The 25,896-nt window shown below is 36.8% G+C and overlaps 1 protein-coding gene across 1 annotated transcript in view; it reads right to left on the bottom strand.

Annotated features, from left to right (window-relative positions):
• The window catches only part of LOC110449673 (glutamate receptor ionotropic, NMDA 2B-like), an 83,093-nt gene extending 65,068 nt beyond the window's left edge, over positions 1-18,025 (bottom strand). The window contains exon 1 of the mRNA XM_021496684.1: positions 17,752-18,025. The gene's annotated coding sequence lies outside the window, so the exon portion shown is untranslated. The remainder of the gene's footprint in view (positions 1-17,751) is intronic.
• Positions 18,026-25,896: the final 7,871 nt, after the last annotated feature.

Raw genomic sequence — 25,896 nt, 5'->3', positions numbered from 1 at the left:
GTGTGATGACGGATGCCAAGGGATATAACGATTTAAAAAGAATACAGAAAGAAACTGTAATAATATCCCGTTGAATATCGTACGATGTTTCACGAGTATAAAAGAATATCGATATTTTTCTCGAGTCCACAGCACAAGTGAAATTATCGGTTCATTCTGCCATAGGAGAATAGTAACGTGATATTTGACGCCAGGTTCTTAAGACATCACGCTTGACAACATGGCAGAGCGCAATATTAAATGGGTTACTAAACGTAATACTGATTTTTGCTGCTATAATCCGGTAGGAATTCCAAACAAAAATGATGTATATACCATAAAGTAATTTGCAAAGGTATAAAAACAAAAACAAACAAAAACACAAATCTATCTGCTGTCTACGTAGTAAATAACATAGTGAATAGAACTCACCGTTCCGACTGGACAATACTTCACAACTAAATGCAGTGAATATAGTTTTTAACGAATGGATAATTCCTGATATTTCAGTGGTACAAATGTAATAAAACGTTATATTACATTAGATTTCGATATTTGGTAAAGATATGTGTGTATACATCGATATTGCTCTATCATAATAAAATAGTGAGATATAGACCTGACCATTAACTAGAATAATGATATATGTCTATTGCTTATATGAAGAAAATCCCTTTTTGATGAAGTCGAGATCGTATACACGGTGACGTATTAAAGGGGATAAAACCCAACAGATTTGTTTTGCGTGAACACTTTTTTTATTGGATATATTCCGTGTTATAATATGACATAAAATACCCCTTAATAATAATAATAATAATATACAACATTTAATATAGCGCCCTATCTAGCTACCATAAGCCACTCTAAAGCACTTTACAGTACATAGATATACAATTTTATACAGTCAATACAATTAGCATATATATATATAACTCAATTCAATATTGAGTAATTCGCAGGAGCTGCCTTATCAGGCGCTAACTACTAGTCCTATGCCACCTGGCTAATATCTCCCTATGTGTGTATGCCTGTGTGTGTGCTGGAGATGTATTGTGTTCTGTTTGTAGTGGGACCGTGCTTCCAACGGTATCATTTATAGTGCCACCTCACTTGAATGCTACAGCACAGATACCGCAACACCCACAGTCTATGTCTAGTCCTTGGGACGACATCATAGACTACATTTAGTCACCTAGGTGGCGGCGGTAATGAACTGCTTGGTCCTACAGCCAAGTTCCGTAGACAATATACGTGTGCACAAAGATTGCACTGTGTCATTTCCACGGCCGCACAAATCGTCTGAATGAAGCCCATTCGGAATGCTATGTTGTGGGACAGTGTAAACACATCCGAGAGTTATCTTGATTATAACACCGAACCTGGTACGTAAGCTTAGAGTACACAGAATTTAAAGTCTCTCTGGAGCCTGCGTGATGTCACTAAACTATTCTAAGTGCGTTACTAAAGAAGACAGTATTTATACTACCTATTATAACTATGTGTCTGAACAGCAATGAAACTCTACACAAATGATTGTTCAATATAATTGAATCATAAATCCGGGGTAGTATATACATATACATTGCTATTTTGTGAGGAGCTTTCACGGTACTCGACCTCTAGCGTGCTATTTTAGCGCCACACACATCCATCTATCAAAGCTGAAGGGCGACCGGTTTATGTGAAACGGTGCTTTTCTATTAGAGGCAACTAAAGACACTTGTTGTCAAAATAATTCACGGACATTTTTAAAAGCGTGTCTGAGATGCAGATCACTATGTCAAACACACAGTTCACGCTGACGACTTGATATTCGTGTTATTGACTAATTATTGTATCCCTGTATTCGAAATCACACGCGATTGTGTTTGGTCGCGGGCTTTACGTGTGATCCCCAGACTGAAGACGAGAACGTGATTACCGAACACAAATACATGACGGGACATGCACTAGTTAAGGGTCTGCAGTCTTTTACCACAGATCAGTGGTCAGTCTGCTACTGCAGGTTGGTATACCCTATAGGAATGTAATTAGTACCATGATGGTTGTAATCACAGACTCCGGAGACATGACTTATGAGTATCGACTATGTTCGATAAGTTTGGGCGCGCAACAACCACATATTTTGGCCTCAAATTTTATTTTTGTATTTATTGATTTTATATCAGACATCTGGTAAGATATGTTTGGGAATCAATTGATAAAACATAACTCACTCACCCATGCAGACACATTTGAACTCCTCCAATTCAAAATCATTCACCTCGTCTCCCCTTACGAAATTTAGCGTCATACATTGTATATTACATCTATAACAAAATGTTTTGTACATGCATCGAACAATATACCTACATGTACCTCAATATAAATCTGCCACAAAATGTACTAAATTTGCCGAAAAGTGAAATATAAACCTACCGCAAAAATGACATTATCAAAAGATAAATCAGATCCTTATCTAGCCTATCGAACGCAATCTTGTGAATTTTCGTTGAAACTTTTCCATGTAGCATAAAGTTCCCTATCCCTGATTTATCGAGTGATGATTCCTTTTCCTAATGTGATATTGGATAAATTCTATTCGACGTACTAGCAAAAAGGCCGGAGAATAATGAAGAGCAGTGATAGTATCACCTTACGACCCCTAAATACATTACTGTTATCATACTAACAACTTTTACAAAATACGCCATGATCCTGGAATTCATGCCTACTAACTTCCTATACCAAAAGGATTGTCAACATGTTCAGAATGCACTGTAATAAACGAATTACATTTTTTTTTATTACAGCACTGTTAAAAGCCAGTTTCATTTCATTGGCAGATATTTTTAGTAAATGGCCTGGAAAATCTTAAGCGTACACACGACTCTTAATTGATGCTCACGTGAATGATTGTTTAACAGATCGAGTACCAAACAAATATGTATCTTTAGCTGTGGAAACACAACATTTATTTACGTCATTGTTTACTTATTTACTACAGCATTCTTTCAGCGCACTAAAAAATTAACGTACTCAAACTTTAGTTCATTATTGAATTTAAAAGTTTTGTGAATTGGACGAATTGGTTGAATGTTGAATTGTAGCAGAAATTGACTGCAATCATAATGTAGTGCGATATCTGAGACGCGAAATGCGATAAAAATAAGCTTACTGCATCTACATGATGTGACGTATGTTTCATATATCTAGTCTGTTTGTGTTTTACGTCCTATTAATAGCTATGGTCATTTAAGGACGTACCAGGTTTTGTTGGTGGAGGAAAGCCGAAGTCCTAGGAGAAAAACCAGCGACCTACGGCCAGTACCTGGCGACTGCCCCACGTAGGCCTTGAACCCGCGATCCAGTGGTGGAGGGCTAGTGGTAGCAGAATGTCACACGCATTGACCACTTGGCCACCGTGGCCCTTTACTGAGACGAACGGTTTAATATACACTGTAATTCAATGTTAATGAAGTGCATGTATTGATATATATTTCTAAATTAGGGTTTCGTATTCAAAAAATGTCTTTCTACATTCATGTGTAGTATATGTGTCATAGGGTTTAAACACTTTTTTTTATGTGTCATAGGGTTTTAAATATTTCCAAATGGATGTGTGGAACGTTTTGAAATATTTCTACATTGATGTTTAGGTACCTTTCAAATGATTATTTTTTTAAATGTAGCCCTTTATTGGTTTTATTTTCTCTATTGATGTTTATAATTAACATAATTATTGAAGATACTGTGAGACACGTGTTGTTATTTATGAATATTATTTACATAAACATAGAACAGGGCGATCTAACAGCGGATGTTTCAATTTGTATATTATATCCCTTAATAAACACAAAAGCCGAGGAAAATATTTATTTAAACTGGAAACATGTAATATCTTAAAATGTAAAGACAACTTAATTTTCGGCTATGATATAGTTATGCTTGTTAAACACCGAAATCCGGAATTTGATAAGGCTTATCAAAATAGTTCACCACAAATACATGAAGTAAACACGGCTAATTTTAACTGAATATCTTCGAACTACGAACCAAAGGAAGGGTGTTAAAAATCAACGCCGGTTTTAAATCTATTTCAACCTATTTCTATTTGAGCTTTAAAGCATCAGTACGTAGCATGCCTCGTACAGCTGACTAAGCCTAGGGCTTTAGAGTGAAGAACGCCTTTCGGTCCCTGCACAGTGTATCGTTACTATAGACACTCGCATAGTATGTCGAAATCCCCATAATTACATTTAGCTCTCATTTTCGCGATTGATATCGAAATATCAAATTAATCTTCATAATTCTTTTATCAGCCCTGGAAAAAGTCACGAAAGATTAATTCAATCTCAATGTAAATTTCTCCATTTAAATTACTTACATAAATCAGTAATAACTTTCATCCTGCGTTGACATCGTGAGCTAAGTTTTTCTTGACAGGTATTTTTGAAATGTTGTTTATATTCAATTTGTTTGTATTTTCCGACAATGAAATATAACAATGTAAGAATTGAAAAACAAGTGGAATATTTCATTCTCAATCGCAAAAGGTGAGAAACCCCAAAAAAATTCATAGACTTCGGGATTATTTACTTTTCTGATAGCGATAACGATGCAATATACCCAAGATATATTCAAGTTTGTAGTTTCGATCTGAATTGGTTTTATTCAAATGTTGAATAAATTTAATTCTATATCATCGTAATAAATAAAAACATGTTAATTTACTGTGATAAGCGTTTCATATTGATTGAATGCACTTTCTCAGTATGGCGAACTCTGCATCAACTGCTTTTTTTTCTTCTTTTTTTTTTACATTAAAAATACCTTCTGCTTATAAATGTAGTCTGTCACATTCAGGTTATTTAACAAGTTTAAAAAAAAAATCAAATTAATAGGAAAGTCATCATTTACATGATGACGCTTGTCTGCCTCGCTCTATAGTTAATGCATTGCATTTGCTCAACCGATCTACGGCGTGGTCGGGGGCCGACAGAGCTATGTGTGCGCGTGGGTAGAAATGATAACATGATTAGCGATGGGAGGGAAGTAGCTTAATTACACATGTAACACATCCTCTAGGTAAACCTGTATGACGATCCGAACCTCCATCATCAGCAGGAGGGATCTGGGGCTAATCAACAAGGCAAACCTCCCCAACATTAACGTTCCGATGGGGTTTTAGGATTCCGAGAAATAATGTTCTGCAGTTGATTTGGTTACCCCTGAAAAAAACCCGTCCCACATCTGTTGCTTGTGATAACGGACAATGAAATTCTTTATGAAAATGGCAATTCCTTAGGTCCTCTAGGTCCGGTGGTTCATGGGGGCATAAACACTAATAAGTTTTGCGCGTGATCCGTGCAGTAAACTGGACAGACCGGATGATAGCGGACGGGTCATCGTGCGGCCAATGAAAAGCTCACTTTAACCTCCCAAGTGGCACCGTGGTAATAAAACAAACTTGATGCCTATTGCCGTCTCGCCGACATAGGTACTAGATGCCTCAGCAAAAATAGATATAACACTGCACTTTCCCCGAGACAATTATCATAAATGCAAGAAAATGTATCATTACTGTCTGTTTCATTATAACAATAATCTTTATAAGTGTACAAGACCGGAGACATATTTGTTTTTCTTTCGTAATTATAAGAGCTTAGTTTGTTCATAGGTTTACACACGTTTCTTATTCCCAAACCGTTTTTGAATTCATAAGGATTTTTTTCTATAAAAGACACCAAGGACCTCAGTTTTAGCGCACACAATTTTAACTATGGAAATAGGGGGGAGGGGACATAAAATCTATAACGGTATCAAATAACGAACAAAACATGCAAAATAATTGTCTATAAAATGAAGACAGAGAATCAGTCAGACATGAAGTCCATAGGAAATCTACACAGCTTCCATATAGTATGACAAAACAGTGTGGTAACAGTCACATGTTCAAACTATTACAAAGATGCAGATTATTGGTTTAGCAGGTTTCGAAGCATAGCCTTTTTTTGACCCGTTCAACCTTACTGCGTTTTCGGATGCTTTCATGTTCCAAATAAAACAAGCAGTACCTACTAGCGTTTGAAATGTTGTGGTGTGTTTGTCGATACTATCGCGGGGTCGGAGAGTACCACCCTGTGATGTTGATAGACCGACAACTCTCGCGATGGCAATCATTACAAATTGCTGCATCACAAATCTGCCTTTGTCATATCTATGTAAATTTTGAACGAGTTTAATATAAATGACTGGACCTGATTGATATTATGACATTTTGTTGCACTTTATAGCGGAGGTTGCGATGGTTATCAGATGGAAATCATAATGCTAGCATCCTGTCCTCTAAAATTAGCACAGAGAATAGGGCGTAAGGGAATGTGTAAAGTACACACGCTTGTATCATTGTCAGGATTGAGCGTGCCAGGAAGTTAAACGTAAAGCAAGGTAACAAAGTTCAGGGTCGAATATGTCATAAAGTGAAACGGAAGAACACGTTACAAAAGTCGTCCATGTCACGAAATGATAGGCAAAACAACATACAACAGACTTGCAGAACAAGCGTGCACTAAATGTGGATACTGTTCTACCAGTGATAATGGATGACAATATACTGATTTTCCATTAAGTGCAGAATATATCCACAACATGATACAGACATGGACTTGATGACTGTTAAACTATCAAACCGTGCGACCACATTCGATGACATGTGTAGAGTAAAAATTTCATCAAATTGGCTTATTAACGTTATGTCATGGACGGTGAGTCGGGAAAACGTCATGGGACGTTTTTGAGGTAATTAGCCAAGGACTAAATGGTTTTCGACCGAGATTCAATAAAATAAATTGTTTTATGATGCTAGTTTAGCGGTGTCTAGGCAAACCCGTGTATTGACAGGACGACGTAACAGCTTGCTGGCTGAATTAGCTTCCCACTGGCGCCCGTCTTACTTATTGATTTCGTACAGTATTTATAACAATTTGCACTATCCAGTTTTTCCCGTGCGGCACACTTGTGACATAACATAAATAAACAAAACAGCTTGTATAAACAAATAACGAAACCCAACAAAGCTTCGTAAATAAAACAGGAAGAAAATTGTTGATTTATTATGACAAAAAGGAACATTTCCTTGTGTGGATTAGAAGGAATTGAAGTTTCAACATCTTAATCGAAATATATTTCACAGTCGTAATGGTTGGCTACTGTCAATAGCGGTGCTGCAATTACACATAAAACATTTTTTTGTGAAGATGATTCTATCTGTTGAAAACCTTACCTTTCAGACATATATGATAAAAATACAAGTTGACTTTAATACCTTCGATTTTTTTTATGAATGCTGAAAATCTATTTGCACAGGCGATGACGGCAAATCATGAAGCATTGTTTAATGACGTCATCTTGTTAAACGTTTTGAATTGTGTCATTTTGTCTCAAATCAAGTTTTTTTTATCATCGTGATTCTGACAACAAATAAACCCATGCTTTTGTGAGAGGTTTCCAATGTCTACAACAGATATTAACATTAAACACACTTTAGATAAGGTTTCTAAAATTGACCCATTAGGGTTTCACGATAAAGAAAATAGGATTAAGAATTCAAAAATGAAATGACTTCATGATTTTAAAAAAAATAGTAGGTAAAATATACCAAGTTTCACACTATCAAAGGACAATTACCCTTTTCAAAACATTGCTCAGTTTTGGATCTAAATATGGTAAAAAAAATATGTCATTATTATATATTTTATTGTTTAACTATTTGTGTTTTGAAATTGTTGCTTAAGTTTTTTTTAAATAAGGAAGAAACAATTTGGGTTACTCGTCTTAAATTGATAATGTCGTGATTGTTCAATTTCAATTTTAATTCTGTCCTAATAGTCTGGTAAAAAGTCTTTTATTTAAACAATATCTTTTATGCATATTGAAGTTTAATTAGCAATTCATGCAACGAACATTTTGAATAGCCTGAAACAAGAATTGTATAATTTGTTTTCCCCTTTAACTTATAAAAACTAGGTGCAATCGTTAAATTGCATTCTTTATATTGGTATCAATAAAAATCCTTTTACTCGTTAACGAAAATCACTGGTAATGTTAAGTCTTTTAATTCTCAGATTGTTAATCATAACGTTCAAAAACTTACGGGTCCAGTAACTACGGAACATAGCATAGCTGGAATGTTCACCTTTGTTTTAGGGATCGGACAGCGAAAGCAACGCTATCTCATGATGTGAAATATAAATCACAGCTCACCTTCACCCGTGTTACTGGCAATGGTGCTAATTGGTTAACACAACCATGGGCAGCGAAACAATAAAAACATAGAGTAGTTTAAACGGTATCATTTATGTTTTGCCATGCCATTTAAGTATTACGCTGACAACAAAATGTCAACGCAAGTACTTATAACACGTTCAAAATATCAAATTCTGATATTTTCTGGTGAAGCTATAAGTCTTTTGAGGAAAAGCAAGAAGAAGTCGACAAAAGTTTTTAAATGTTTGTCCGTTGATTAGTTGGTGTGTAAATGATGCCTACCCGATATATGACGAACGTACATTAACACACAAGCACGTGCGTTACCGCATTACTCAATTGTCGGAAGGGGTCTCTCGCAATTTCACACTTAAACGCGTAACATATGCCGTTGTGTCAGTAGCACGTGTTCAATCCATATCGCTGCGTTCTCTTCTATAACTTGTATTGTTTTTCAGTAAATTGATTAAGAGAGAGCCTACCTGTCATCAGATGTATGATCGGTACAGGTGTACAGGTCGTAGCGTAACACTCGACAGTTCATTATGACGTGTCAGACAACTAAACCAATCAAAATGTCATATATAAATAGTGGGGTAATTTTCTCCTGCGCCTCCCACACATTTGATTGATTAAAGAACGCGAAAACTGCGAGAAAATTGTGATGGACAATTATGCAACTCCTTTTCAACATCAGACGTGTGATCATTTAAGACATTATTAAGAGCTTAGACAGTCTTTTTTTTGTAATTTGTGTTCGTAGGTGCATAAATAATGATCTCAACCCATGTCCTGTGATGTAATAGAGCAAACTATCTACGTCATATTATAAAGTGGGGAAATCGAAAAGGTAAAAATGAAAATAAAAATACCCTACCTTCAAAATAAAAGGACAAAACATATCACAACGTCAACAAACAAACAAAAGTAAAACGATATACCACTACGTTCACATACGAGAATAAACTACAGCTGTTTTTCACCTTCCCAAGCAACGAGGGGAAAGGATTTTGACTGTTCTAAAATGAGCCATGAAAAAATAATGTGTTACCAAAACGTTGAAAACTCGGTATTGCAAATAAAAAATCTTAAAGACAATAGATATTGTGATTAAATTAAGCATTTCATTGTTCAAATATAAGGTTAAGGAAAAGGAACTTTCCATCCCGTTTCTCCCACAGCAAAAGCAAATAGTCCTCTTTCTGACATCTTAAAATCGACTTGCCATAACATCCGGTTTGTAATCAACTGTCGTTTGTCTAATCCATCTCAGTCGCAAAAACGTTTATGCTTAAATGGGAAAAAAACATATGAAGAGTACTCATCTTAGTCTCAAAAATGCTCTCTTTTCTACACTTCATATTTATAATGTTTCGGGTGGACAGTCCGATGATTGGAGAACCACTACATATATCTGGTGTATAGAGGTCTTTTGTTTCTGTTTTTGATATACCAGTATCAATGAGGAAGCCTAGAAGATACATACAGATATACATAATTGAACACATAAATCACAAGAAGAAACGAGAATACCGGATAAGCACTGGCTGCGGACATGTACATCTTCTGTTAGGTACAGGATAATACTCCATGACAATGACAATGATTGCGATGTGAAAGCCTTTAAACATGTATACACGTTAGCCAAATCATCGTTGTCCATATCAGTATTTGCTTTCCGAAATGTGTCATGACGCGAAACTTTCAAAAATATGATGAAAATATCCATTGACAAAACAACCAAAAATGTTACTTTGTGGAGTCGTATGTTTATCCCATCCCAAGAAAATAGGTTCCGACAATAATAATACTACACACACATCACAGATTTTATTAAGTGGTCTATCTATTCTAGTGCAGAAGGAATATTGTCTTACTTAGAGAGTTATTTACGAAACAGCCTATATAAACCCAGCTAAAACTATATTCAGACAGTTTTCGTTGTGTTAATGCATAAGTGTTAGTAATCATGGTATGTTTTTAATGTATTGGACTGGATCAGAAATAAATGTCTGATATACATTTCCTTGGTTTTAGGTGTATTTACTGCAATCGGACTGACTCTAACCAAAAGGTTTGGTCTGTGTCCTGAATATGAGTTGAAGAATCAATATAATATGGCGACCGTCCAATTATAAACATGTTAAATGGATTCCAGGTTTGTTTACGATTTTTGTTATGCATGTAAAAAAAAATACCCGCACATTATTTAAACCGTTTATTTAATAACGTGAATTAAACTTTTTTTTCATATGAGGAAGAGTATCAGTTAATCAGAACAGAATATATGCCAAAGTGTCGACTCATAATAACACGGACAAGGCATGAACATGCTTCCGACACCAACGGTGAATGTAGTGGTATGGTGTTGTGAAAACAACTGACATTTCGAACTACTTTGAGTTGGTCCTCTGTATTCATTTTCGACTTTTGGGTTTTCGTGATACCGTACATTATTTGAGACTTTGACTGTTAAATGACGTTTTGACAACTCGTTAACAACATTTAGTTGATAGGCTGACACACGCGGATTTTGGTATATACCAGATCCGAAAATTGACCCAGGTCTGTGTGCCACAAAAACTATTGACGCAGTGTTAATTTACTTTCAAATGTCACACAAATTTAAACAATTTGAATAAAATTCTTTTTTTATGAATGAGGTTGTGTACTGTCAGAGCAATTTCTGTGTCAGCTTGATATAACAGGTTCCGTATATACAGCACTGCAGACGTCTGGGCTGGGTAAATACGCAATATGGATGTGAGGATACATATCACGGACTTGGCCATCTCTGACAATATGTTCGTCCTACACTGTAGAAATGATTCGATGAAAACAACATAATCCGATAAGCATCATACGCGTGTCCGACGTCTTAGGTCTAGAGCCATACAAATCTTCCATCAAATATCAAATGTTTCAATCCTTTTGATAACGTCCTGAATCAAAGATATTTCCTCTATCAAAACATAATAAATCCAGGATATGTTTGTAATAGTTCACCTGTTATGATAATTGCAAATTTGTAAGAAAGCTACCTTACTCTTATATGTAAATCAGAGAAACTTTGTAAATATTTGAACTTCTACATATAGAAAACCTTGCATAAAGAAGCAATACATTTATAATGTGTTAAAGAGGGGGATTTTTTGGAGTATATGGATGGAGAAATTTAAAAGAAAGTCTTAGTGAATGGAAAATGGAACATTGTAAATTTGTTTGCGCTAAGTGAAGTGATAAGTGAAACGAGGGTCACCATATCGCAAGTTTAGTGTAAATGTATCTTTTACCGAAGTTCCAGAACATTGACGGAAGCTTTGACAGTTGGAGTATAACAGTACACACACATCGATAGTAATAATAGAAATGTAAACCATAAACGATACAAATCAGTAATAAGTAGTGGAATTTACCCCCAAAACAGAGCAACAAATGTACTACATTGTATAATCATGCCAGTGTAACACTATTTTACATTTATTTTAAATTAGTAAATGAACATCTTTTAAAAAAAAATAGAAACGACAACAGAAGGAACGTTCCAGCCACAACAGTAATTCTGGTATGGATTTCGTTTTGTTCGCCATCTATGTGGATTCCACAGCTGGTGTTGTATGTTACACCACCAAATGCAAAAAGAGTCAAGCGTCTGTTTATTGCAACAACTTCTATCCGTTCGACTTGTCTAAAAAGGATACAACTTGACTTACGCATGCAATGTTCTCAAATATCAACGCATGTCTTGTTTAAAATGGTCGACAGTGAACCTGGTGTGAGGGAAGCATATACAGGACACCAAGGGCAGAATGTGTAAACTATCCTTGATTAAAACATGGCAAGTCTGAATATCTGAACACCAGACATGCAACATTACAACTTGACAGCGATATTTGATTTTCAGACTGATCGCCTATCTAAGAAAATCACTCATTAAAAAAGTTTGTCACAAATTCCTCAAATGGCTTAACTACCACACAGAGTGTAAGCAAGTGTGATATAATTATGTGTGGAAGAATCGTCGAATAAAAGGTGAAAATAATTATGAACGGAAGTATAAATAAATAAGAGAGTGAAAGTCAAAGATGTATTGTGTACGGTATACAGTGTGTTGAAAGAGAGCTCCCCAACCCCCATTCGAGGGGATACATTACTGTTCAGGATATTGACCACATGGCTTTGAAATAAAACGTAATTGATAAAAAAATGTATCCCAAATATTGATAGATATATGAAAAAGGTATTCATTTGTTTAAAAATGTGTAAATATAACAAAAATGCTTTCTTTGTAGTAGACATTTCAACCTAAAAATGTCATAAAATGTAGCAATATTATATTTCAAAACGTCTGTGACCAGAGACCAATCATTAGTACAACGACTACACGCGATGTCTACGTAGTGACCCGACAAACTATAATGTTACCGACAAGGATGCGCATACCTTACAGTTAATGACATGTTTGGATTTTCTCGAGTCTCAGACATTCCCAAGGAACCATTCCTTGCTGATGTCGGAAACACGTTTTCGTCGATGTTTTCAATTACTGACTGTATTAGATGACGAATGATAGACCTGCCGTGTAACGAAGACCTGTGTGCATGTAGGTATACCTTGTACACTTGGCGGAGTACAGGCAGGTAATTAGTCTCACCAACACTATACCATGCTCATCCGTCCTTCACCTTTGTGCTTTTAAATGACTTACACGGGGGCATGTACGTGCGGTATGGAGGATAAGCTGTTCTACTAAGTAAATCCCTAGTCTCGTACTTACACATCAATGAATCACTGAAACTAGCAACAGCTACACCAGCGTTATAACTACTGCAAGTCTCTTTAGTTTCGCGAGATCTATATTTTGGCGTAAGTAAGCCAGCAAATCGAGTACGAGAAACTCGTAATTTATATCATATCGCTAATATTTCTTCAGTCACACGTAATGCATGAACAACTGTTGCTTCTTTTCACAAAGTTAAATTCTCATGAACATGTCATTGCAAAGACGATCGTGGAAACAATGGTAGCGAAAATTAACTGATAAACAATAAAGCATGATTACTAAAACATAATAACATCTTACAAATTGTACTGTCTTCAGGAAGTAATAGTAAAATCTTTTTTTTAAATTTCATTCTTGTTCAGATAAATTGAACTTCTTCAACAATATATTCAGTGTAATTTACATTTCTGAAAATTTCATTTGTGATATTTGTTTATAAGGAAATAAATAGAAAAAAACTGTTCGAAGTTGATCGGCGAATAATGCATTTAGATTGCATTAAATCTAACTTACAAGTTAAACACGAGGTGCATACAGGGATGCATAGGTATCGCTCGTATTATCAAAACTCGCCCTTCTCGTCTATATAAATACATCTTGTTTTTCTGGTTAAATATCGTCCTTAGATAGTTTCTTTCCTATAGCTAAATTTCGTCGTTGTTGGTAACTATCTCGCCTCTGTTATCTAGATAGTTTATTTCCGTTATAAGACGAACAAGTCAGATAGGAACAGCTTCGCTTTCGAACCACACAATGTCCCAAATATCTAGTACACGTGTGTTTGTGTTATGTAATATCAGACCGATATGTCGAACCAATTCACCATGTTGGCACGATCTTATCGTAAGACTGTTGTTGGTTCAACTCCATCATCGATCTTTCGTACAATGCCCCCCATACCATAATCAAGAGTTTTCAAAAGGGCTTTCATTCCGCAATAAATGTTTGTAGTGAATACACAAACACACAAAACACAAAAACCGCAAGCTTTCTTTTTGTCATGAAACGGTGGTTACGGAACTAAGAACATGCTGCATTTTAACAATCCCCCTGGGCTAGCTATAATTGATGACAAACACGATAGTATAACGTGTCTCGTTGTTAAGTTGTTACACGGCAAGAGATAATAAGATAAACGCACATAATCCTGTGAATAGGGCTAAAGAAGCCATTTGATAATATTGAATCCACATTTTATTACAAATCAAACCAGTTTGTTTCAGAAGTATGTTCGGTAACTTTTATCAACCCGCTACGGCAGTACTGTAATACTCTATGGACAGGATATGATCCCATCACTTAACGTTCAATTATAATGTTGGTTTAGTCAAACGATATTTTTATCAGGTTCATACTTAATAATAGTTTATGGCTAAAAGCAAACCAATAGATTGAGCTATCATTGAACGTGGTTAGTGTTGTCCCCGGGGACACTGAATCATCTCGTGTTAGCAGCGGGTGGAAGCCATATGCTAGACCGTGTGTTTTCAAAAAGCATTTGTTTTAATGTAATATAAATGAAGTTATCGAAAAGAGAAATGAACTTTGGCAGGAAAAAATACGGTTTGAGGTTATATACAATTTTGTATATTGTTTTCATCTCGAACTCCATTCGGCGAGATGTCAGATGAAAGTCATATGTTTTCTAGACGAGAAGTATGCAGAGATCAATATACTGATAGTGTTTTTATTATCTGACAAATGAAAACAAATGATGGAAATTAATACTAAAAATATAACTCTTTGGCCGCAAATAGGAAATTTGACGTCAATGTCAGATACAATTAAAGAAGAAAAGTGTGTCACATATCAGGATATCTCGGCAATTTTAATTTAAAATGACAATATAAGTGCAAGAAATTTGAGGTGATAAGAAGTGAATATTTAGTATTGAGACTTTTACTAGAAAAAGTAAGCATGCCAGTTCAATGCCTTGCTGATAAAAACTGTTATTCGAGAGCGCGCCAAAATGATCATGTTTTTTCAAGACGGAGGAATTCATTCGAATATTTCCTGCAAAGTCGGATTGATATCCCTGAACCAGAATTTCCATTCCTCGCTAAGATTATTTTTTTGATTAATAAAAAACAAATTTTCTAGAACATCGCACATGTAGGAACATTAAAACTTATATAAATATATATACATGAAAATTAGACGTGTTATTTCAAATTTAGGCATTTCGAATATTTGTTTATCTAGCATTTTTTCATGGCTTTCACATAACGGGGTTTAATATCGTTTACAAAATTGACAAAGAATTACATTGAAACTGTAATGAAATCTAAAAAAAAGAACTCTAAAACAGAGAACTACTATATAAGCATGAATTCACTTTAATTATCTTGAACACACATTGGAAAGTATTTGTATTAAACACTGAACTACAATTTTGACTATCCACGTACACGGTTTTTCTTTACAAATCATGCTATAAATTTAACACCGTTCTAGAAATCTGACTATCAAAACATACATTTTGTTACAAATCAGTGCACAGGCTCTGTGTTACAAATGAGTTTATCCAGCTTTGAGAAATACTTTTGAGAATCACAGAGAATCTGGCGCCTGCATGCTCGTTAACTACACCACCACACGTGCTTCTGATGTTGCTTTTCACGTGCACAGTTGACACGCCCGAGTGATTTTAGTCGTTACCGGTCAGGTGTTACATCAAGGTGAGATTTATCAATGCCATGTCACGTTATATCTGCTTATTTGTTAGTCAGACATCAGATACAATTATCAAGTAATGAGTCTTTCATGGGAAGCTCATAATATTCTCTAGCGACTGGAGCGAGCATAAATCCAAGCGAAGGCATTAAAAGATTGGGTAAGATGTTTGGACATGTTTCAAAATGAGAATGGCATCATCGTCTAGATATTGTCCTTGCTACGTGAGCATGTAATGGAATATAGGGTTTGATAGGTCTGCTACAGAACGACTCGATTCATGTTCCCGTGAGAAAGACGCAGGCAATGGCATCAATCATAAGGCATCTAAGTTTAATCGAATGCATGTCAAACATACACCTTTAACATGAGACGAAGCTAACTCCATCCAAATATGCAAATCTGTTTTATAAATTCATGACTATTCCATAAAATCCTGTTAGATTTTGTCCACAAGCATATTCCATTAATCAGGTTGTCTGCAGTTATCCGCTGGAGAGCGAATATGCAATAAAATATGTAATTACGGTACAGGGTTGGTGCCAATGCTCCTACCAACACGTTGTAAAAGTAACCGGGAACACACGTTCTCTAGCACAATGTTTGGGAACAATGTCTTGCATTACACTGTTAGTCACCTGCAAACGTTCCTGAGACACTGCCCAATGTAAATAATGTACACTGGAATGTTCCCCCCTTTCTTACAGTAAGAACAACCCAATTTTCTAGCTCTAGTGTTCCTGCGGCTCTGTTGCTCTTGGCTTTTGCCTTGTTAAGTCTATTTTAACGAAATCAACGGTAGGTTTATGCTCGTTTTCTTGTTTGGTCTTATGGTGTTGACATACAGTTGCAAAACACATGACGTTGACATTTTGTGTATAGTCTTTTATGTTAAAATGTTGTTCAAAACATTAAAACTCTTCAAACGCCGAATTATCTTGTCGTCGACATTTTGTATGTATATATATTTGAATAAATGTTAATGTTGTCAAAAGCTCTTAAAAACATCAGACGGCAAAATAGCATGAATTGACATTAACATGTTATATATATTTGCATATATTTCTTTGTTCTTATGTGGTGAAGTACACAAAACTCCAAACGTTATTGGCCCAGTTGTTTCGTACATTGTGTTAAAGCAATATTGTGCTGTTTATTTCTGTGTATGTCCACACTTGTGTTGAAGAAAAGGAATACCTATTTTATTGTTTGTTTCAGTAGCTATCAAGTGTGCGGCTATTGGACGGAATAGCAAGGCACAGTGCCATACAGCGGAATCCCGTATACCGGTGTATTTTAGACATTTCTATTGTGTTTGGTCTCGCCCCACTAAGGTAAAACACGTGCTCGTTCATTCACTACTAGAAATGTTAACATATATAAACGCACAAAAAACTGGGAAAGTTCCAGAATATAGGCCTGGTCCAGACTAGATTTACACTTGAGGAACGCTACAGACCTGAATGCAATAAACGTTTTGGCACGAAGAAATTAATACTACATGTAAAGATAACGCATTTCAAATTACAAACACAAAAAAGATTTTCTTGGATTAAATAATCTCACCTAGTGATACATTTGTTAATCGTTTGCTGTTTCATACTTAAACATTGTCGGACTGTTATATTCTAAATCTGTTCTTGCACTCATATAATTTTCACCTCGAACGAGAAAGCAGGCCATCAAGGAAATTTGTATTGACTATTTAATTACAACCAAGCACGTTCGATCACTCCCTCAAATTAACAGGATTTCACTGGAATTGTTCTCAACAGACAGATATCATTGGTGGAATTGCAACACCAGCATCAGATCAATGTACCAGTTACAATAAACAAAGTTAGCAAAGAGATGCATCGGCATAACAGTTGGCCACTTCAACTAAATCTAATCAATTTGCATCGTTAAGTTCCCTCTAACAATCACTTATCATCCTCGTCTAGCTAATAAAGATTTTTTAAAGATAGCAAAGAAAAGTGGGAAAATAATCCTGATAAAACTATTTGAACATTGATATCTTAAGATAAAAATTCAGACATTTTTTCAGTAATATAATTTGATCCTACCTTGTGTGACGCTGTATGCCTAGTCCTGTCGGTGCTGACAATTGTCGGATGTGTACGTACGCTTTTTACCAGGAATGAATGGTTACGTAATCCAAGGACTTTCCACAACTGTTGATCGCCTAATTTCCTTAAAGACTCGAGATCGATACAATGATTGTGAGGCTCCTCAAGACACAGGGTACCGTTTCGTGCTTGGTCACACGTGTTGTGTGGCACGGAGTGTGCTGAGTCCGTTACTAGGATGAGAGCCGCGCGCGGTGAACGTTGTTGCCCGTTGTCGACTCGGGAGTTAGTCCGTCCCTGCTCTGTACTATAGTAGAAATAGTGCATTGCGGCTGTAGCGGTATATATGAATTATAAGATTTGTGTATACCGATGCATTTGAAGTACAGAACCAAGAATCCTGGTAGCAATATATATCTCTTTACTCTTTTTTATCATAAAGTCCTTATTAACTTTACATGATAATGACTTGTAATCAGAAGTCGATATGTCTTCGATTGTTCAGCGAGGTTTCATCGGGTAGACACACAATGTCCCTGTGATAATTGTTCAAAGGAACAATCGTTTTTGTATTTGACGGCTTTTGGTTTGGTTAAACACATTCTTTTTGTCATACATGTTAAATAAATTACGCCAACGTGTATCGAATCTTCATAATATGTTAACATATTTTTAGTTCTGCTGATGTTAGTTTTTATTATTTTTAAATGGTCCACTTTTTACCACTCATAGGTATTTCATATATCACCATTCGTTTTGTAGACTTTTATTAAAACTTTTATGGGAACAGCATTCATGCATTTTGTCACTGACCTCTTATAAAAATATATGGAGTTGATGAGGATCAAAGAGAGCAAGATTCGAGGCCTCACTCCTATCATTCTTACTGACCGCCTATCTCCAATAGATAGTCCTACTGACCACTCATCTCACATAGATAGTCTTACTGACCGCTCATCTCCCATTGATTGTCTTACTGACCACCAATTTCCCATAGATAGTCCTACTGACCGCTCATCTCACATAAATAGTCCTACTGACAGCTCATCTCCCATTGATAGTCTTACTGACCTCCCATATCACATAGATAGTCTTACTGACCGCCAATTTCTCATAGATAGTCCTACTGACCGCTCATCTCACATAAATAGACCTACTGACCGCTCATCTCCCATTGATTATCTTACTGACCGCCCATATCACATAGATAGTCTAAGTGACCGCTCATCTCCCATAGATAGTCTTACTGACCGCTCATCTCCCATAGATAGTCCTACTGACCGCCCATCTCACATAGATAGTCTTTCTGACCGCCCAAATCCCATAAATAGTCTTACTGACCGCTCATCTCACATAGATAGTCTTACTGCCCGCTCATCTCCCATTGATTGTCTTACTGACCGCCAATTTCCCATAGATAGTCCTACTGACCGCTCATCTCACATAAATAGTCCTACTGACCGCTCATCTCCCATTGATAGTCTTACTGACCTCCCATATCACATAGATAGTCTTACTGACCGCCAATTTCCCATAGATAGTCCTACTGACCGCTCATCTCACATAAATAGTCCTACTGACCGCTCATCTCCCATTGATAGTCTTACTGACCGCCCATATCACATAGATAGTCTTAGTGACCGCTCATCTCCCATAGATAGTCTTACTGACCGCTCATCTCACATTGATAGTCTTACTGACCGCTCATCTTACATAGATAGTCTTACTGACCGCTCATCTCCCATAGCTAGTCTTACTGACCACCCCTCTCATATAGATAGTCTTTCTGACCGCCCATATCCCATAAATAGTCTTACTGACCGCCCTTCTCACCAAGATAGTCTTACTGACCGTCCATTTCCAATAAATAGTCTTACTGACCACCCATATCCCATAGCTAGTCTTACTGACCACCCATCTCACATAGATAGTCTTTCTGACCGCCCATATCCCATAGATAGTCTTACTGACCGCCCATTTCCAATAGATAGTCCTACTGACCGCTCATCTCAAATAGATAGTCTTACTGACCGCTCATCTCCCATTGATAGTCTTACTGACCGCCCATCTCACATAGATAGTCTTACTGACCGCTCATCTCCCATAGATAGTCTTACTGACCGCTCATCTCACATAGATAGTCTTACTGACGCTCATCTCCCATAAATAGTCTTACTGACCGCTTATCTCCCTTAGATAGTCCTACTGACCGCCCATCTCACATAGATAGTCTTACTGACGCTCATCTCCCATAAATAGGCTTACTGACCGCTTATCTCCCTTAGATAGTCCTACTGACCGCCCATCTCACATGGATAGTCTTACTGACCGTCCGTCTCCAATAAATAGTCTTTCTGACCGCCCCTATCCCATAGCTAGTCTTACTGACCACCCATCTTACGTAGATAGTCTTTCTGACTGCCCAAATCCCATAAATAGTCTTACTGACCGCTCATCGTACATAGATAGTCTTAATGGCCGCTCATCTCACATAGATAGTCCTACTGACCGCTCATCTCCCATTGATAGTCTTACTGACCGCCCATCTTACATAGATAGTCTTACTAACCGCTCATCTCCCATAGATAGTCTTACTGACCACCCATCTCACATAGATAGTCTTTCTGACCGCCCATATCCCATAAATAGTCTTACTGACCGCCCATCTCATCAAGATAGTCTTACTGACCGTCCATTTCCAATAAATAGTCTTACTGACCGCCCATATCCCATAGCTAGTCTTACTGACCACCCATCTCACATAGATAGTCTTTCTGACCGCCCATATCCCATAGATAGTCTTACTGACCGCCCATTTCCCATAGATAGTCTTACTGACCGCCCATCTCCCATATATAGTCTTACTGACCGCCTATCTCCCATTGTGGGTCTTACTGACCGCCCGTCTCCCATATATGGTCTTACTGACTGCCCATATCCTATGGTGGATCTTACTGACCGCCCATCTTCCATTGTCGGTCTTACTGATCGAACGTCTCCCATAGTGGGTCTAACTGACTGCCCATCTCCAATAGCGGGTCTTACTGACCCCCTTCTTCCATAGTGGGTCTTGCTGACCGCCTACCTGACATAGTGGTTCTGACTAACCTCCCATATCCCATAGTGGGTCTTGTTGACCGCTTATCTGCCATAGTGGTTCTTAAAGACCACAAATCTCCCATAGTTGATCTTACCGACCGACCATCTCCCTGAGGGATCTTACTGACTGCCTGTCTCCTATAGTGAATCTTAATTGCCGTCCATCTCCCAAAGTGGGTTTTACTAACCGCCCATCTCCCATAGTGGGTCTTGCTGACAGTCTATCTGCAATTGTGGTTCTACGAGATCCAAAATCTCCCTTAGTGTGTCATACTGACCGCTCATCTCCCATATTGGGTCTTACTGAATGCCTAGGGTCAGTTTTGGGACCCAGTTTATTTCTTTACTTTATAAACGATATCCATGTGGGTCTAAATGCTACAATCCGTTTATTTGCAGACAACACTATTGCATATCTAGAGTTATCAAGTCAAACAGTGATGCTGAAACACTTCAATGTGTTGTCGGTGACTAAAAACAAAACTCCAATAGTCCATAATTATACTTTACATGGACACATACTGGAACATCTTAGTCAGGCAAAGTATCTGGGTGTAACACTATCATCTGACCTTAAATGGGATTCACATATAAATGCTATCTGCCCAAAAGCAAATTCTACGCTAGGCTTTTTAAGACAAAATCTTAAAATTGGCTCAACATCAGCCAAAGTACAGGCATACAAATCATTAGTTCGACCATCACTTGAGTATACCTGTACAGTATGGGACCCTCACACCCAAACAAATATTGACAAGTTGGAAATGGTCCAGCGAAGGGCAGCGCTATGTGCTCAATAAGCACAGGTACAACCATCGTACCTCCAGTGTGTCAGAAATGTTGGACCACCTAAAGCTGCGCCCTCTAGCAGATAGACGTAGAGATGCTCGTCTGACCATGCTTCATAACATTGTAAACCAGAAAGTCGCTATCGTAAAATCAGACAGATTAATCCCTTCAGTTAGAAAATCCCGAACAAACCACCAGTTATCGTATCAAATTCCCCAATAAAAAAAACCAGACCAGAAAGGCATCATTCTTCCCTCGAACTATACCCGAGTGGAATAAACTCCCACCTGACATTATTTCGAGCCCCACAACGGAATTATTCAAATCAGCCCTCTACNTTGAAGTTGGTCAGTACCATTTAGAAGTAGAAGTAGAACTATCTCCCATAGTGGGTCTTGCTGACCGCCCATCTCCCTTAGGGGACCATACTGACCGCTCATCTCCCATATTGGGTCTTGCTAACCACCCATTTCACTTAAGGGGTCTTGCTGACCGCCCATCTCCCTTAGGAGGTCTTACTGACCGCTCATATCCCATAGCGTATATTACTGATGCCCTGCTACCCAAGGGTGGTTAACGGCAAACTAAGCAATGAATGCATTTAATTACAAGAACCATGGAATAGTTTTAATGATTAAGTAGCAATTTTGTGCAATGACTGAAAGTTCAATTAGGTGCAGGTTTATTATATAGAAATAAATTAAACTCGTGTTCATAGCATCTTATAAGATACTAACCCATGTTATTTTGAAGTATGTGCATGCAAAATGTTTGTAATTATCAACTATTCAGAAAAAAAATTGGATAAATGAAAAATACCTTTCTATTCCTGCTAGTATGTATTGCGACATGCTATAAAAAGGGAGGAGGCACATCTGATTGAATACAACGATGCTTATCTTCTAAAAATCACCCACGAAGGTAACCTTGCGTAAATATACAATGTAATACCTACACAGAACAATGCATCATTGTACATCAAAGAATCAGAGTAATGTTTAGGATACATGGCATCATACTGATAGGCATTGCGTCTGTTTCTTTTAAATGAAGGGTAAATACACGTATGTTGAAGTTTTTGCCTTACAAAAGGAAATTGATAATGTTTCCAGTCATGCAATAATTGAATGTAATGCAGAAAGAGCTATTATTTCCATTTCGTTTTATCGTTAAATGTTGTTCATTTCTATAATTAGAAAACAGTTTTCACTAATGCAAGGAAAGAGAAAGAGAAAAAAGAATGAAATTAGTGTGTTTCCAGATTCCCCTTTGAAGAAGTAAATCACGTTACATTGATAAAGCTAGAACATCTAGTCCTGTGTGAAGCACACGGTGGGAAACACTACACCTGAGAGTTAATTCCGACTCAGTGATTACTGGTCTGACAGGCGCTCTCTAATTCCGTGATAAAATACACATACGTAATTGTCTCGCGACTTAACATGCTCACACCTTAAGTCTACCCACACAGAATAAGTTTGCCTTATTTTTAACTACAATTACTTTAGACGGAAACGCGAATATTCCAGAAGATGTATAATATCAACATTATAGTAATATCGTAATGGTTTTTTATTTCTGATGTCTCGTATGCATGGGAAGATACCAGACGTCGGTGATATCTCGTTTTGTAGGAGCTCAGTCGGAGCAGCGACTGGCGTAGTGATGCAGCGCAGTGACGAGTTCCTGCTCACAGTGATCACAATCTGGATATTGACGGCGAATTATCCGCTGTTGCTGGATTAAAAGTACGATAAATGTTCACACAGCATAAAACATCGATCATAATGGCGAGTACAGTTAACTGCAAACATAGCTCACTCGCCGTTCTAGACCAAGACCACTTTGTAGGATGTAATTATTAACTGAAATTTGCATCGTTGATAATGCTTTGTGGTGAATAGGTCAACTTTCAAACAGTTTTTATGTACAACACCACAGTATCTACAATGTATGAAGGGAAATCGTGTGTTTAAACCAAGCAACATGTTCTCGTACACTCTAAATACCTTGTATGTGTCAGTGTCGACAACCTTCATCTAGGTATAACATTTACTCCATACCATTTTATGACATATCCGATAGACCGTACTATGGGAATAAAACAATTTTTAAGATCATTTAAAACATGTTCATGTCTTTCAATCTGTGATAATACAAAATGTTGTATAACCGCTGTAGCAAAAACTCCTTTTTAGCAGGAACTCGTCGGTAGTGCCATTTTACACTGTGGTAACATGAAATCATTATGTCAGCTAGACGTTTTGTTATCCATTCTTGATCGGTTTAATTTTTCGGGATGGTTATCAAATATTAATCGCATGAACATGGTGTGTAAAGTTTAACAGAAAATGCAATTTCCATGTAAAAACAGATTTGGCAGTACACATATTAAAATTAGAACGACACAGATGATATTCGTGAAGCGTCCCATTAATAATCCTATTAAAAAACGTATATATCCATTAACTTAAGTATAGCTTATCAACTGGACACAAAAGATAGGAATTTGTGTGCGCATTTATAACAACTGGTATTAAAATGAAAAAATAACTATCCTCTGACACAAAGTTATTCAGAAGGAATGTGATTCTATTTACATTGTACTTTATAAAACTGTTAACACGAACTGGATTTAAGACTGTGAGCAGTTTCTACAGATATCATATCATGCTGACTACAAACATGCTATTGTTTATTAAACAGACATCGACCAAGGGAGGCGTAATAACACCTGAGGAAGGCATTAACGGGTCAGCTTACCACACGAGCACCAACCTTGAATCCGTGGTGAGAGATTTCCTCGAAAAGCTATCTACATTTACAGGATATTGGGAAGTACATCTTTAAATATGAAAATTATTGAAACCAATGCAAAATGATTTTCGTATCAATAAAATTTCCAAATTGGACATGATCGAGAAAAAGTAAGACAGACTGGACAGTCCACTATGTCCAAAACTAGGGAAAGTATGAAGAGGGGGAAAATTATGATTTACAAAACATCAGCGAAAGTGTACATTTTTGAGAACAGTGAAAACTGTTTGACAAGAAAGTCTCTGGAATGGTGAAGAATGGTGGTAGAGAAGCGAATGAAAGGCGTCAGTGGTAGACTGCAAATGAAGATCAATGCAATGAAACTCGATGTTCACCAGGATCAGGCAAGAATAAAGAAATGAAAACACAAAATCAAATTTACGATCTGGGCCAATTCGAGTTGGGAATATTCATCGTTGTGGTAAATATTCAACGCAGTAAAGAATCGCCCAATGCTGGCAGGTTTTATCTCAGTTTGGCATTCGCGAACAATATCGCATCGTTATAAAAATATACGGAGGAAAAGTTTTCATTCTGTGTAGAAATAGAATAAAGCAAGCTGATCCAAAAATGTATCTTGTAAAAGAAAAACTTAACATGGAAGGACAACATGAGGTACCGGGGTTTAACATGGATACAATGCCGACTTTATAACGATATATCCAGACGAAGCAGTACGAATGCTAATTAGGTTGCAAGTCTGTACAGATTGCAGCTCCTCGCCCCTCCGGTGATAGCCGACATTACGACAGATAACGAGACGAGGAAAGTGAATTGTTTATATTATCATGGCATATCGGGAAAGGGTTATGTCAAAAGTTTTGAAGATATTTTTTGCCAATTAATTATTCATGTAACAATAATTGTTTCTAAGAATTGTGTGTCTCGTCCGACGATGATTTTGATTTCAAATGTACTATGAATGTGTTCACATGAAGAATATCAGTTAAAGGAATAATGTTTATTTTATAAATTCGAAATATCTCGTTATATAAAGATTGTACAATATGATGGCTCAAAATAAAATGAAATTCAGCTTTGGTTCTTAACTAGTTGATTGCAATTTACTATTTCCCTTCCTATGAGGAAGGTGTTATATGATGAACCTTCAGTGATATTTATTTTATTCGACGTTTCAGGATATCTTATTTTTATATAATTTTCCAGGTAACTTTATGTTAACAGGTGATTCAGGTGTCATGACAATATTTAAGAGTTTATTGCATATGACTAATTCAATACCGATATGTGTCGACGATACAGTTTAGATCAAACCATAAACCCATTTGTGGAAAACAACTAGTCAAGTTGATGTAGGATGCCGAATTTACATAACGTAAAAATATATATAATAGATAGTGCTAATTTTATGAATAATAAAAACAGAAGCAGAAAAGAAAAAAACATGTCGCGTGAATATTAATTTTTTCTTGAGTT

Source organism: Mizuhopecten yessoensis, unplaced genomic scaffold (genome assembly GCF_002113885.1).
Source record: "Mizuhopecten yessoensis strain PY_sf001 unplaced genomic scaffold, ASM211388v2 scaffold4775, whole genome shotgun sequence".
Taxonomy (NCBI): domain Eukaryota; kingdom Metazoa; phylum Mollusca; class Bivalvia; order Pectinida; family Pectinidae; genus Mizuhopecten; species Mizuhopecten yessoensis.
This window is presented reverse-complemented; position numbering and strand designations above follow the sequence as displayed.